Raw genomic sequence first — 15,561 nt, 5'->3', positions numbered from 1 at the left:
ACAGCAGTAATATCTCTGGGTAACAAATCGAGATTCAAATACCACGTGCCTCAGAGGAGTGTCACAAGATGTCTGAATGCATTGTTTAAAATGTTAAAAATTATTGAAGAGTGGTAAAGTATATATGGCTTCCACGTTAACAAAGTGTGGAGCTGGATGAACACAGCAGGCCAAGCAGCATCTCAGGAGCACAAAAGCTGACGTTTCGGGCCTAGACCCTTCATCGATGAAGGGTCCAGGCCCGAAACACCAGCTTTTGTGCTCCTGAGATGCTGCTTGGCCTGCTGTGTTCATCCAGCTTCACACTTTGTTATCTTGGATTCTCCAGCATCTGCAATTCCTATTATCTATGGCTTCCATGTGCCCAGTTCATCTGAATTAGTGGACAGATTACTTGATGGTTTAGAATCATAGAATCCCTACAGTGTGGAAGACGGACATTCAGCCCATTGAGCCCACACTAATCCTGTGAAGAGCTTCCCTCCCAGACCCACACCCCTCCCCTATTCCCATTACCTTGCATTTCCCATGGCTAACCCAACTAGCCCACACATCCCTGGACACTATGGGGCAACACGGCATAACCAATCCACCTAGCCTGCACATTTTTGGACTGCGGGAGGAAACTGGAGCACCAGCAGGAAACCCACACAGACACAGGGGAGAATGTGCAAGCTCCACACAGACAGTCGCCCGAGGGTGGAATCAAACCCGGGTCCCTGGCGCTGTGAGGCAGCAGTGCTAACCACTGAATCACTCTAGGGAGAGGGCATAGTGGATTCAGATCAGAGGTCAAGATGGAGGGATGTCCCTGGTTACATTGGGAGGAAGGAATCTTGCCAATGGATTCCTCCAGGATAATGCCTATGACCAAACACTTTCTTTTTGTGGGTGGCTCTTGCAAGGTGGAGATGCACAGCCTACAAACTTCTTTGGTGAATTTCTAGAACAATTCCTTAAGTGTTGGCAAAGCCTTGGTTAAATACATGGAACAGATTGCCAATATGTTTTTCAAAGGGTCTGTTCACAGCTCGAGCAGCAGTGAATGTAAAATAATGACTAGCCCTTTAAGTCATACTTGAAATCAATATTGTGCTCATTTCCAAACAAGCTACTTGTTGTGAAGAGTGAGTGTATATTGAAGCCCTTTAATGAACACTAGCAGATATCTTCAGCAGTAATCAACTTTGTTAGTGATCTTCCAAATGGCCGTTCTTCGAGTTTGCTTCAGCTCCTTCTCACGGATGGAGTCTCGTGCTAACCCCAGGTTAGACCAATATTTCACCTGAAGTCCTCATCTTCAAGAAGAACTTGCTGCTGAATATCAGCCCCTCTTTCTTTGGAGCAACGTTAATTTTGTGTCTGACTCTATTCTTGCAAGGCACTGAAGGATGTTGAACTGCATTGAAGGTGCCATACAAGTGCGTGTTGTTGTTGGTGAAAGGGACAGTTTGTTCTTCTTCTGGGATCAATGTTTTTAAAATTCTCGATTTGAGCGCTGCTGCAGGGAAACTCGGAATCCAAACGGAACACTCTGGTGTACAAGGCCGTGGCATTCTGATGCGTTTCTGGAAAATGAGATTAAGCAATAGGATCCCAAAATTCACAAACAGAATCAAAGCTGACAGTGGGTTTTTGTATTTGTGAACATAGTGCAGCTCCACCGCCACTTCCAACAATCTGGTTTCTCAGAACATAACCTGGCAGATGTTCAGAGCATTGAAAGCTACAGAGAGGTTGCGCTGAAACGAGATCGTTTTTAACTCTTTCCAGTCAGACCTTAAGTTGCAATAAAGGTTCATCCACTGGAGAGGCTACAAATGCCTGCAGCACTCAGTCAGTGTTTCACTCCCCTACATGTATAAGTCAGGTCTGGGTATGATCTGACGCAGGCAGGTAGGCTGCTATCTCGTTCTGTCAAGATTGACAGAAGACTAATAGCCAGTCAGTAAAGGTGAATGAATTCACTGTCCTGATACAAAAAAAAGGCAAGTTACTGCAGTTGCTGGAAACTCTAAGTTATGAGCAAACAATATGGGAAAAATTTAATGTTTTGGCGAAGTTTTGGAAAAATCTCAGCAGGTAAGATTACATTAGATTCCCTACAGTGTGGAAACAGACCCTTTGGCCCAACAAGTCCACACTGCCCCCTGAAGCATCCGACCCAGACCATCCCCCTATAACCCGCACACCCCTGAACACTATGGGCAATTTAGCATGGCCAATCCACCTAGCCGGCACATCTTTGGACTGTGGGAGGAAATTGGAGCAAACCCACGCAGACATGGGGAGAATGTGCACACTCCACACAAACAGTCGCCTGAGGTGGGAATTGAACCTGGATCCCTAGTGCTGTGAGGCTGCAGTACTAACCACTGAGCCACTGTGCCGCCCCTAAAGCATCTATGGAGAGGAACACAACTGTTGGGTGGAACCTTCTGGGCCCACCTAGAACTTTTCAAAGGGTGGGCAGGGGCATCTTAATTGGGCAGAAGGAAAAAGTTCATTTTCCTAATCCAGCTCCAACTTCTGCTATTAGGTGTTCAGAATCCTTCGGGTAGGTTGACTTTCCCAGTCTACATTGTCAGAACCGATTTTGCACTCATTAATATGTCACAAATACATATTAACACCCCAACCTACAGGAATTATATTCAAGCTGGGGTGTTAATAATCATCATTTTTGTTCTATTATATCTCACAGTGAGAATTTCAGTCGGCCTTTACGAGACACGTGTGTGATATCATCACTATATCATAGCATGTGACCTGAGGGTCACACTCCATCCTACCTCAGATACTTGAAGCCTGGCACTCTGTTGGTGGTATGTTCCATTGTAAACTAATAGTTTAACACCAGTCCAGTTGGTTATGAGCCTGAGGAATGGAAAGTATATACATAATAGTTCATAGTAATAAATTGAGTCTTTAGTTCTGTGATACCCATACCTAGTATTTTTTTTAAATGCTACAAGAGATAACATAAGCATTGCTTCAAAAACAGAAGTTGATGGAAAAGCTCAGCACATCTGGCGGAATGTGAGAAAGAAAAAAATCAGAGTTAATGTTTTCAGGTCTGCTGACCCTCAGTTTTTCATTTTTTATGAGCATTGCTTCCTTCGGTAAAACACCCTGTTCGAGGCAAACACACACAACTCTTGTTAGCAATAAATGGGAAGTGTGCGTGTTCACAAACTGACTATGAATGACGTTTCTACCCAACAGAGTAGACTTCTTCACGCTCCATGGACCATAAACTTATTCCATACTGAACTCGTACATAACCAAATTGTTCCTTTGTAATAACATTAACAGAGTAAGGTATGATGCCTCTCAGTGTCAACCTGCACATAAGGAGACTGAGTCACATGGAAATTTCTTGTGATAGTGAAACACTTTCAGTACACGGGATAAAGGCTGGTTGTGATAAATACTGTCCAACTGAAGTTGCTGCACAGGGCTGGCATGCATAAATCTGGCCAGCACAGGCTGTCAAAGCTCAACTTTAAAAGGATCTGAAGGGAAGAGGTTCAAATAAATGTGGGTTAAATAGAAAGGAATGGTGCTTCAGGGTTGCCAGGTATATTGGACTAATCCTGTGGAAATCATAGAATCGCTACAGTTTGGAAGCAGGCCATGTGGTCCATCAGGCCCACACTGATTCACCAGGGAGCATCCCACTGACATCCAGACCGCTACTCCACCCTGCACTAGCAATAGCTAAGCCAGCAAGCCTATGTCTCTCTGGACACTATGGGTAATCCACCTAACATGTACATCTCTGGGCTGTAAGAAGAAACTGGAGCACCTGGAGGAAGCGCACACAGACATGGGTAGAAAGTCTGGATGAAGCTTGCACAATCAGCCAAGGGCCAAATTGAACACAGGTCCCTGGCCCTGTGAGGTAGCAGTGCTAACCACTGATCCACCAGGCTGCCCCAGGAGTAGAAGGAACAAACTAGGTTGCAGAGGAGAGAATCACTGTGTTAGGAGCAAAGTGGACAAGGAGCTATATAATATACAGGTTGGGGAACATAATGGGGCAATTAAGGTGCACTGGCGAGGGCGAAAGGGTGGATGAATGGAATAAAGAAGGTGTATGGGTAAGACTTAGCATGGGGAACTCGATGTGAGTAGGAGGAGGGGCAAGAGTAGGAATATTAAGGAAGATTGTTCAAGTTCTGATAGTGACAGGAGGAGATTGATGGGCAGAGAAGATGCAGGAGAAAAAGAGAAGGCCATCTACAGAGATTGGCACAGAGGTGTATCGGGCAGGATGGAGTGGGAACACACAGACAAAGTTTACAAAGACCTTCTTTCTCTAAAACAGTATTTAAGAGCTGTTAGGGGGACGCAGAGCTGTTCTCATAGGCTCCTGCACTCATCTTCAATTGTTTTATCAATGACCTGCCTCCCAGCATAAGGTCAGATGTGGGAATGTTTGATGATAATTGTGCACCTGCAACTCATGAGATACCGTAGTAGTCTGCGTCCATATGCAGCAAGATCTAGACAACGTCCAGGGGTGTACTGATAAATGGTAAGTCACACCACACTCATGCCATACAACTGTGAGGCAACAAGCATCTCCAACAAGTAAGATTGTAACCATCGCACTTTGACATTCAATAGCATATATCCATCACTGTAATTCCACGCTAATCTTAATGTCCCACTAGTCACTGTTCTTAATCTCCCTCTCATCACTGTCATTAATCTCCCACATTATCCTATACCATATTGGGAATTACCGTAGACCAAGAACTGATCTGAACCATCCATATGAATACTGGGGCTACGAGAGAAGGCCAGTGAATATGAATTGTGTGGTGACTGGTTCACTTCTGACTCACAAAGCCTGACACCTCCTTAAGGTGTGACTCAGAAGTGTGGTGGAAAAATCTCCTCTTGCCTGGATGCGTGTGGCTCCAACAACAGTTTGAGATCATCCAGACAGAGTGGTCTGCCTGATTGGCACCCTCTCCAAACATACAAACAAACAAACAAGGAACAAGAGTAGGCATTTGGCCCTTCAAGCTAACTGCTATTCAATAAGATTATGGGTGACCTGAATTTAACCTTGACTCGACATCTTTCATTGACTTGGTGATCAAGAATCAATCTACGTCTGCTTTAAGGACGTTTAAAATTCTGCATCCACTGTCTTTTGAGGAAGGGGATTCTAAAGATTTGCAACCCTCTGAGACAAGATATGTTTCCTCACCTCTGTTTAAGTATTTATCTAAAACTGTGAGCCCTAGTTCTAGATTGTCTCACAAGAGGAAATATCCTTTCAACATCCACCTGGTCACATTCCCTCAGGGTCTGATATGTTTCAAGTAATTCTGAACTCCAGAAATTACAGGCCCAGCCTGCCTAACTTTTCCTCATAAGGCAGTCCACCTTTCCAGGTTAACATCCTCTGAACTGCTTCCAACACATTTACATCCTTCCATGAGTACAGTGATCAGTGTTGTACTCCAGATGTGGTCTCACCAATGCCTTGTATAACTGAAGCATAACTGCCATACTTTTACAATTAATTCAATTAATATCTCACAATAACCCATAACATTTTATTAACTTTCCTGGTTACATGCTGTACCTGTATAATAATCTTTTGCGATGCATGCACTAGGACACCCAGGTCTCTCTGTATCACGAAGCTCTTGCCATCTCTCAGCATTTCGACAACAAGCTTTTTTTATATTCTTTCTGCCAAAATGGAATATTTCAGGCTTTCCCAGATTGTACTCCATTAGCTCACTCACTTAACCTATCGATATCCCATTATAAACTCCTTATGTCCTTTTTAGTACTCTCCTACCTGTCATTGTGTCATCATCAAATTTAACTACAATACCTTCTATCTCTTCATCCAAATCATTTATACATGTTGTAAAAAGTTGAAGCCACAGCACTGACCACTGTGGCACTATACTCGTGACATCTATCTCTTCATCCAAATCATTTATACATGTTGTAAAAAATTGAAGCCACAGCACTGACCGCTGTGGCACTATACTCGTGACATCCTGCCTACCTGAAAAAAAAACACTTGTTCCTTGTCCCTGCTTTCTGTTAGCCAGCTAATCTTCTATCCATACCAATATTTTACCTCCTACACCATGAGATTTTATTTCTCACAATAGTCTTTGATGTGGTACCTTATAAAAATCGCATTCACAAAATCTAAATACAGTACATCCAGTGGTTCCCCTTTATCTACAGCACAAGTTATTTCTCCAATGAACAATAAGTTGGGTAAACATGATTTCTCTCTGATGAACCTATATAGGGTGTTCCTCATTATCTTGAATTTTGCCAAGTGTGTGTTATAATGATTTTAAGAATTATTTCTAGCATTTCCCTTATGACAGATGTTAAGTTAATGGCCTTCAGTTTCCTGCTTTCTACCTTCTTCCCTATTTTTCAAATAAAGAAGTTACATTAGCGACTTATAAATCTAAAGGACCCTTTCCTGAATCTAATGATTTTTGGAAAATTAACATCAACTGTCTCACTGTTTACTTCCCTTAAGATGCAAGGATGATATCTATTAGGACCTGGGGACTTGTCAACTTGCATTTCCAATAATTTACTCACTACAACATCCTGGTAAATGTAATTTTCTTCAGTTCCTGTCTGCCTTTCTACAATGGCCATTGTCGAGCAGATCATTGGCCTCTGGAAGACGAGACTGAAACACTTGGAAATGTATTGTGGTATACCCCATTGTCATGTGCTGCACACTCCACAGTCATACTTGACAAAAAAGAGGCTTTTCTTTTCAAGCAGAAAGAGGAAGTGACGGAGGAAGAGGTCTCCTCTCATGACGTTTGTGAAGGTCACATTCCTGACACGGTCTAGGAAGTTACTTATAGACAGGGTGATGGTCTGCGAGGACAAACAGGCCCATGATAAAACCTTTTTCTTACAGGGCAACATAGACAAGTTTGTTTTAATGTTTATTTTGTGAAAGAGGCTGACTGGGAAGCGCTGCTTGCTCTGTGTGATATACTTCATCGAATTAGGACCTTCCATTTTGCAATATTGTGTTGGTAAAGATTATGTGCTGACATTGTGATCAGTTAAATGCATCAAACTGCATGCACAAGCCTAGACTTCACTCTTAATGCACACAACTGTAGCGGCAGCACAGTCCATACTTTAGTCGACAAGCGAACCTGAAGGGAAATAATATTATAGGCCTTGCTTCAAGCAAAGGGGAGGCAGAATAGAGAACATTCTTCCTGGAGAATGTTTCCACTGCATCTAGTAGTCACCCTTTTCTCGCAAAGTCCCTACAGGAAGGTGTTCCAGCATCTTTACACATGACATTAGGCAAGCTTAGACCCTCTAAATGTTGAGTCCCCAGAGGGCATCCACCAAAGTCATTACAGGGCATGCCAAACAGCAGTCTCCTGTGACTTCGGTGCAAATACCAGGGCGGTACCTAGCTGTAACGGCAGGCAAAGAGATAAAAGCAGAAGAGATAAAGAGATAAAATTTCAGGGCACAGGAGTGGCAGAGGTGGAGGAAGTGGGAGTAGGGAATCGCATTCTTGCAGGAGGGTGGGTGAGAGGGAGTATAGCCCAGGTAGCTGTGGGAATCGGTGGGCTTGAAATAGATGTTGGTTTTGAGGCAGTCACACGAGTTGGAGAGGTCCATGAAGGAGAGGGAGGAATCAGAAATGGTCCAGGTGAATTTGAGGTTGGCATGAAAGGTGTTGGTAAAGTTGATGAACTGTTCAAACTCCTCATGGGAGCATGAGGCAGCACCAATACAGTTATCAATGTAGCGGAGGAAGAGGCGGGGGGGATAGTACCAGCACAGCTGTGGAAGAGGGACTGTTTCACATATCCTGCAAAGTTGCAGGCATAACTTGGGCCCATGCAGGTGCCCATGACCACCCACTTTGTCTGTAGGAAGTGGGAGGAGTTAAAGGAGAAGTTGTTAAGGGTGAGGATGAGTTTGGTTAAACAGATCTGCAGGTCATCATCATAGAATCCCTACAAGTGTGGAAATGGGCCATTCGGTCCAACAAGTCCACACCAACAGTCAGAGCATCCCATCCAGAACCATTCCCCTAAAACCCAGCTAATATACACATCCCGGAATGCTACAGACAACTTAGCATGGCCAATCCATTTTTGGACTGTGGGAGGAAACTGGAGCACCTGGAGTAAACCCATGCTGACACAGGGACAATGAAAATGCAATATGCAGAGCAAAACATCATGCACCTGGAGCATGGCTTCGATCCACTGACCTCTGAGTTATGGGCCTATCATTCTCCCTCTGTGTCACTCTGCTTGCGGAGCTCTTGCTATCTCCTTACCTTCATGTTGCACCTTTCCCATCCGCGGGCTGTGCTAAATTGTTGCACCGCCAATTAAGTATCTTTGATGTAATTCTATCGATCGAAAAGCCACTGAACATAGTCACCACTGAAACAGTAGACAACTTTGCATTAGTGCTTTGTTACGTTTCACAAGTGTTGATATAAATAAATGAGACCGGTGACTGGGGGTTATCCCCTGAGTTCTTAGTTATCATATTTATATTCTGAAGTTACTCAACATTGCACTTAGTTAAGGTTAAGATACCAAACTGAAACTCTCTTAAACCCTTCTTGCCCATAGCATCACCCCACCCATTCCCAGATCTCCTGGGTATAAAATGAGTGCTGCTGTGGCACAGTTCATGTGCAGAGTCAGGAATCTGTAATTAGCCACTAGTCAGTAAGTTGCTGACTTGTTAAATCCAAGTGTGCTAGTATAATGTTCAACAGACTCATAGCTGGGTTGGAATGGGGTTTTACAAATGTGTGGGGGGAAGAGAAAATGATAAGCCAATGCAGTGGATTACACACAGAACTAAATCCAATCCAAGACTAGGATCTCGATGTGTAATCCAGTTCCCAACAATTCCCAATGCCCAGTCAATAGCAGATACCTGAAGGTCAGGTTAATTGAGGCTTAGTCAAGTGGAAAGGTCACCAGGCTATATAGTTAGTAACAAAAACACAAAGTGCTTGTGAAATTCAGCATCGGTAGCATCTACATCTGTAGATCTGATTGGGCTCGAGATTAAAAGCAGAAATGAGAAAATGATTGGTATTATGACATTCCCGTGGATGGTCTGGAAAAATCAAAAGCACAAAATGCTTTCATTCATTCTTTCCTGAAGAGTGAATTAAAACTGCTTGTCCTAAAAGATAAAACTGACCTCATTCAGACCAACTTATAAAGGCATTTCATTCTGATTGTTCACTTCCTATTACACCATTATTCATTAATACTAAACAGTGCTGTCCATGGTAATCATAGCTATACCATACTCTGGCTTTTAGCTACATCAAGTTAGAACTAACCTATCTATGTGTTCCCAAGGCTGAATCTTGAGTGTTCCTTCCATAGACAATAGACCATTTCAGGAGCAGGTAAGTCAGCTATGGTCACCACCATTCTGGCTTAAGGGGAACTGTGCATTACTATGTTCGGCATTACTAAGTTGTATGTCTGGGTTTTAGTCATCCAGACAGCCCTCCACCCACCTCCTCCATTCCCCACTCCTCAGCTGTAATCCCTACCCTCCAAACATAAAGATAGTGTCCCCCTTGTCCTCACTTTCTACCCGCCAGTCTCTGCATTCAATGTATCATCCTCAAACACATCCGCCAACTCCAATTAGACTCCATCACCTAGAACATCTTCCACACCCCAACCCTCTCTGCCTTCCACAAGGACCATTCCCTTCACCACTCCTTAGTTCATGCCACACTCCCCAACAACCACTCCAACACCACTGCACTGTATCTTCCCCCGTAACTGTAAAGGATGCAACACCTATCCCACACACCACCTCCCTCACCTTCATCCAGGGCCCTAACAGTCTTCCAGCTGAGACAGAGCTTCACCAGCATCTCCTCCAACCTAGTCTACTGCATCCGGTGCTCTTGATGTGGTCTTCTGTACATCGGTGAGACCAAACATAGACTAGGTGACCGTTTTGCCAAGTATCTTCACCTGGCCCAAAAAGGCCAGCCTAACATCCCCATCAATTTCAACTCCCTGCACCCCCACCAACCATTCCCCTCTGACTTGTCCATCCTCAGCCTCCTCCAGTATCACAATGAATCAGATCCCAAATTTGAAGAACTACACATTATCTCCTGCCTGGACACACGAAAGCCCGAGTACTTAACATTGAGTTCTCTAGTTTCAAATAACCTTCCCACCCATCTCCCAGCTCCCATTCCAGCCCTGCCTTCTCTCTCTTTCATTCCATCTACCACCTCCTCCCTTCCATTCCAGCTACCAACCAGAGTCATCCCTCCCATTGACCAACCAAGTTGTACTTATTACTGGTGTCTACCCATCACCACTATTCCACTACCATCCTCTCAACTTTTTATCTGCCACATTCCCCTACCCCCACATCCAGTCCTGAAGAAGGGTAAAACCAGAAATGTTGATGACTCCTCCTCCAGATGCTGCCTGTCCTGCAGTTTTTTTCCAGCTTCCTGTTTCTCCCAAATGAATACTGTGTTCAATTCTGGTCTCCATGCTGTCCGAAGGATGGTGTGAAACTTGAAAGGGCTCAGAAAACATTTACAAGGATGTTGCCAGGGTTGGATGGTTTGTGTTACAGGGACAGGCTGAATAAGTTGGGGCTATTTTCCCCTTGGGCATCAGAGGCTGAGGAGTGACCTTAGCGAGGTTTATGAAATCATGAAGGACATAGATAGAGTGAGTAGCCAAGGTCCTTACTCAAGGTGGGGAAGTTGAAGACTAGAGGGCGTAGGTTTAGGGTGAGAGGGGACAGATTTAAAAGGTGCCTAAGGGGCAGCATTTTCACACAGAGGGTGGTGCGTGTATGGACTGAGCTACCAGAGGAAGTGGTGGAGGCTGGTACAATTACAACAGTGAAAAGGCATCTGGATGGGTATATGAATAGGAAGCTTTTAGCAGGATATGGGCCAAATGCTGGCAATTGGGACTAGATTTATTTTGGATATCTGGTCAGCATGGATGAGTTAGACTGAAGGGTCTGTTTCTGTGTTGATCATCTCTATGTCTCTATGGCTAATTATTATCCCCACCATATCCCCGCACTCTGACTCCAATCCCCTCAACTTACATCCCCTTGTGTCCCCACCACAGCACTGGCCTCTGACAGCCTTGCTTGGTTTTTAGCAAACAGAACACCATGGTCAACCCGCTGATTGAGTTGGAAAGACAGCTCTGCGGATGACTGAGTGGATCCCTGACTTGATCTCTGTACAGCTCCCTCTCTGATTTACGACTAATCCCTGGAGTGATTGCACTGGGCCTGCAGGACTGAATATGGCCCACTCCCCGGACTGTAGTGACATCAATCCCCCGACCCTGAATATCCTTTACATTCTTTATTGTCACATGTAATCAATATAAAAATACAATGAAAAGTATGTACCGTCACCTGCACATTGGCACCATGGATGCCTAAAGTGACTGGCAGTCCATTTCAAAGTCCCTGGACTGGGATTGGACCATATTTTTGAGTTACTGTCCCAGAATCCTTTGAGAGACAGTTCCCACAGACTTGACTTAGGACTACTTCCCCCAGAGTTTGACAAATAGCCATGTTTCTGAAGCACAGTTTCACTGGACAAAAATGCAGAATGGGGAGGACATTTAATTTACCGCAACTCTCCAGTGTCAAGGAGCTGACTCTAACATGTTATAACCAGGTGAGGATGGGGACATTATCACCCATCTTTATAATCTCTTCTCCATCGATCAAATGGATTTACTTTTAGCATGCACCTATCATGCTTCAATTAAAATGTGCTTCACTAGAAAATAAGTTCCCAATTACCGAAGCTCTTAAGCGAAAGAAGAATTTTATTGTCTAATAAAGCTGAGAAAAAGTTACAAAAATGCAGCATCAAACATCCACACAAACACAGGTGATAGGTTTAAAAAAGTATTTTGGTAGGTACAGGGAGAATATGGGTTACACAATTAAATATTTGTTACAGTACTTCAGATATCAGATTCTCCACTTGAGACCACAGTTTAATAGTTGACTTGCATCCTCAGCTATAGCAGAATTTGTAATTCTTTGAATTCTCGCTGAATGGGTGTTTCTCTAATTTGCTTTTTCACCCAGTGTTGTTTTCTTCAATGATGCGAGGCACAGATAGGGCAAAAAAGAATAAGCCTTCCAGGTTTTGCTGCTATTCATACATTTTCTTTATTTCACAGTTGCTGCTGAGATATTGTTCAATGTCTATTCCAGAGTCTAGATTCATTGCTTTTCCGAAATGGCTCATTGTCAGGTGAGCCTTTCGTCTCCCAAAATCTGAGATTATCATAAATGAGACAATTAAACCGAAGATGCAAATTTCTCAATACTGGTTCAGTTGCCTGATTTTGATGTCTTTAGATGAAAAATAGTTATGAGAATGTAGACTCTAGGTTTTGTTTGTTTACAACAGTCTTCTGAGGCTTGCCTCAAATTTTGGCTAAATGACAACCACAGCCATCTTAAGTACATGTTTCTTCCTAATGTTATGGACCAGATCCCCTCAAGATATTTGAAGGAGGTAGCCTAGACGCTAACTTTTTCTTGTTTTAGAGACAAATGTACTGTGTTCTTGATGCAATTTAATTAGTCAAACTACTCAAAGTGAACCGAAATACATTTTAGTTAAACACCATAATTAAAAAGCAACACAAGAAAAAAAGAGCTTAGAATAACTTATCTCTGTTGGAAAACTTAATGGAGTAATAGAGTAATAGATACAGTAACCAAGACTAATTAACTGTTCCAATGTAGTAACATCCCATAAACATACCCTTTGGCAAAGAAGCAAATTCAGAAAAATAGATTTGTCTCACAGGTAGCCCAGCATCAGGGAGAAACCCCCAGTTCCTAGCCATAACCAAGAAAGGGAAAATATTGCATCTACTTCATCAAATCCACAACAGCAACTGCCTAAAGTTAAATCTAAAAGCTAAAAACAAACTAGGAATCCTGGTCCATGAGAGTTTGCCACACCCATTCAGGGTGCTTCTATTGTTCCAACTTAAAAAAAAACCCAAGGCCTCATAAGCTGTTTACCTTTGTGGTTTTGATGGACTGCCTTCTGCCTCTGCTTTAAAATCTCTCTTTAAAAAAAGAAACCAGGACAAAAAGCCACAGTACTGTCATACTTTTTAAAAACTATTTTAGTCCATGAATAGTCTCAAATATGACAGTCAGATGATAGAAGTCCATGCTTATCACTATGTGAGCCTTTCCTGATCTTTATGCCTTGGCACTGAACCAGTTTGGTGGCCACATATTTTCCCTCAGGGTGAAACTGGGTATTTTTCCACTCTTGAATTAGACTTTCATCAACAGTGTGGGGAAACTGAAATTTTCCACGAGGTTTCAAGCACTGAGGCAACAAGACTGGTGAAATTGTGCTTCCTTGATCTTAGCTAATTCACGATTCACTTCAGGGCTCTGGGCTATTGCCTCTTAATAGATTTTTTTTTAACTGAACCTGTTCAGAGATGTTCGTACACACCTATGGAGTAGGTGAGACTTGAACCCAAGCCTCCTGGATGAGCAGTAGGGGCACTACCACTGCACCACAAGAGCCACATCTTCTCACAACCTATGATTTTCTGCAGAAACCACCATCAAATTACCCACTTGCAATCTAAACAGTTAAAGAGTCCCAAATATTATCTACCAGGCCAGTGCAACAATAACAGAACAGAGTGGGTAGAGAAAAATTATGTTGACATCTCCCTTTCATAGATATTTTCTAACCAGCCTGTTCAGAGATGTTCTGGAGCAAACAGTTTCGTAACACAGAGTCTCAGAGATAGGGACACACCACTGCCACACAAGAAATCTTTATCGTGATTTTTTTACTTCCTTTTATATTCGATAAGGGGAGGAACCAGAGCATCTGACAGAAACCCACACAGACAGTCACCTGAGCTGGAATTGAATCCAGGTCCCTGGTGCTGTGTGACAGCAGTGCTAATCACTGAGCCAGTGCACCACCCAAACTGAGTCCAAATTCCACCACCTGCCAGGTCATTATTGGATTAATAGTCTAGTGAAAACCCCAGCAGGCCATTGCTGGTACAATTACAACATTTAAAAGGCATCTGGGTGGGTATATGGATAGGAAGGATTTAGAGGGCTACAGGCCAAATGCTGGCAAAAGGGACTAGATTAATTTAGATTATCTGGTCAGCATGTTGGACAGCAGGGTCGGCTTCCATGCTGTATATCTCTATGGCTTTAATTGCTCTTATGTTTCAACTGACCATTTATCCCCCCATTATCAAAAAACCTGCAGTGCCTTTTTAATATAGTCAATAAATTAACTCCTATCACCTGATAATTATCTGTTTAAAACAAAACTCAGTGGCCAGGTCCTTAACGTTTCCAAAACTTGAATGCTAAAGTCCTTTGCAGGTTCTTTGATTCGAAACAGAAGCTTAATCTGTTTCTAAATAAGCTAAGTGCCAGCAGCTAACTACACAAAATCTTAGTAAGAATGCTGGCTGTAGGCTTAGCTGAGATGTGTAATTGTGTAGAGGACAAAACTGAACGGACTGTACTGTGGGTGGCATGGTTGCTCAGTGGTTAGCACTGCAGCCTCACAGTGCCAAGGACCTGGGTTCAATTCTAGCCTCGGGCGACTGTCTGTGTGGAGTTTGCACATTCTCCCTGTGTCTGCGTGGGTTTCCTCTGGGTGCTCTGGTTTCCTCCCACAGTCCAAAGATGTGCAGGCTAGGTGGATTGGCCATGCTAAATTGCCCATAGTGTTCAAGGGTGTGTGGGTTTTAGGGGTTGGGTCTGGGTGAGATTCTTCAAGGGGTGGTGTGGACTTGTTGGGCCGAAGGGTCTGTTTCCACACTGTAGGGAATCTAATCTCTGTATTTGAAGGCCCTGTTCCTGGTGGGCCCAAATGAAGGGTCGAAAAATCCCCCAGGATTCCCAGTGGTTATAGAACATTACAGCACAGTACAGGCCCTTTGGCCCTCGATGTTGTGCCGATCTGTCATACCGATCTGAAGCCCATCTCACCTACACTATTCCATGTACGTCCATATGCTTATCCAATGACAACTTAAATCTACCTAAAGTTGGCGAATCTACCACCATTGCAGGCAAAGCGTTCCATTCCCTTACTACTCTGAGTAAAGAAACTACCTCTGACATCTGTCCTATATCTTTCACCTCTCAATTTAAAGCTATGCCCCCTCGTGCTCGCCGTCACCATCCTAGGAAAAAGGCTCTCCCTATCCACCCTATCTAACCCTCTGATTATTTTATATGTTTCAATTAAGTCACCTCTCAACCTTCTTCTCTCTAATGAAAACAGCCTCAAGTCCCTCAGCCCTTCCTCATAAGACCTTCCCTCCATACCAGGCAACATCCTAGTAAATCTCCTCTGCGCCCTTTCCAAAGCTTCCACATCCTTCTTATAATGCGGTGACCAGAACTGTACACAGTACTCCAAGTCCGGCCGCACCAGAGTTTTGTACAGCTTCACCATAA

At 43.5% G+C, this 15,561-nt stretch overlaps 1 long non-coding RNA gene across 1 annotated transcript; it reads right to left on the bottom strand.

The window, feature by feature from the left end:
- Positions 1-1,257: 1,257 nt before the first annotated feature.
- LOC125463946 (uncharacterized) lies at positions 1,258-8,440 on the bottom strand. The gene is made up of 3 exons (XR_007249941.1): positions 8,342-8,440; positions 2,793-2,877; positions 1,258-1,568 (listed from the first exon to the last, which is right to left on the bottom strand). It is a non-coding gene; the product is annotated as an uncharacterized LOC125463946 (long non-coding RNA).
- Positions 8,441-15,561: the final 7,121 nt, after the last annotated feature.

Source organism: Stegostoma tigrinum, chromosome 26 (assembly GCF_030684315.1).
Source record: "Stegostoma tigrinum isolate sSteTig4 chromosome 26, sSteTig4.hap1, whole genome shotgun sequence".
Taxonomy (NCBI): Eukaryota; Metazoa; Chordata; class Chondrichthyes; order Orectolobiformes; family Stegostomatidae; genus Stegostoma; species Stegostoma tigrinum.
Note: the sequence above shows the minus strand (reverse complement) of the source record. Positions and strands in the feature narration are given on the sequence as shown.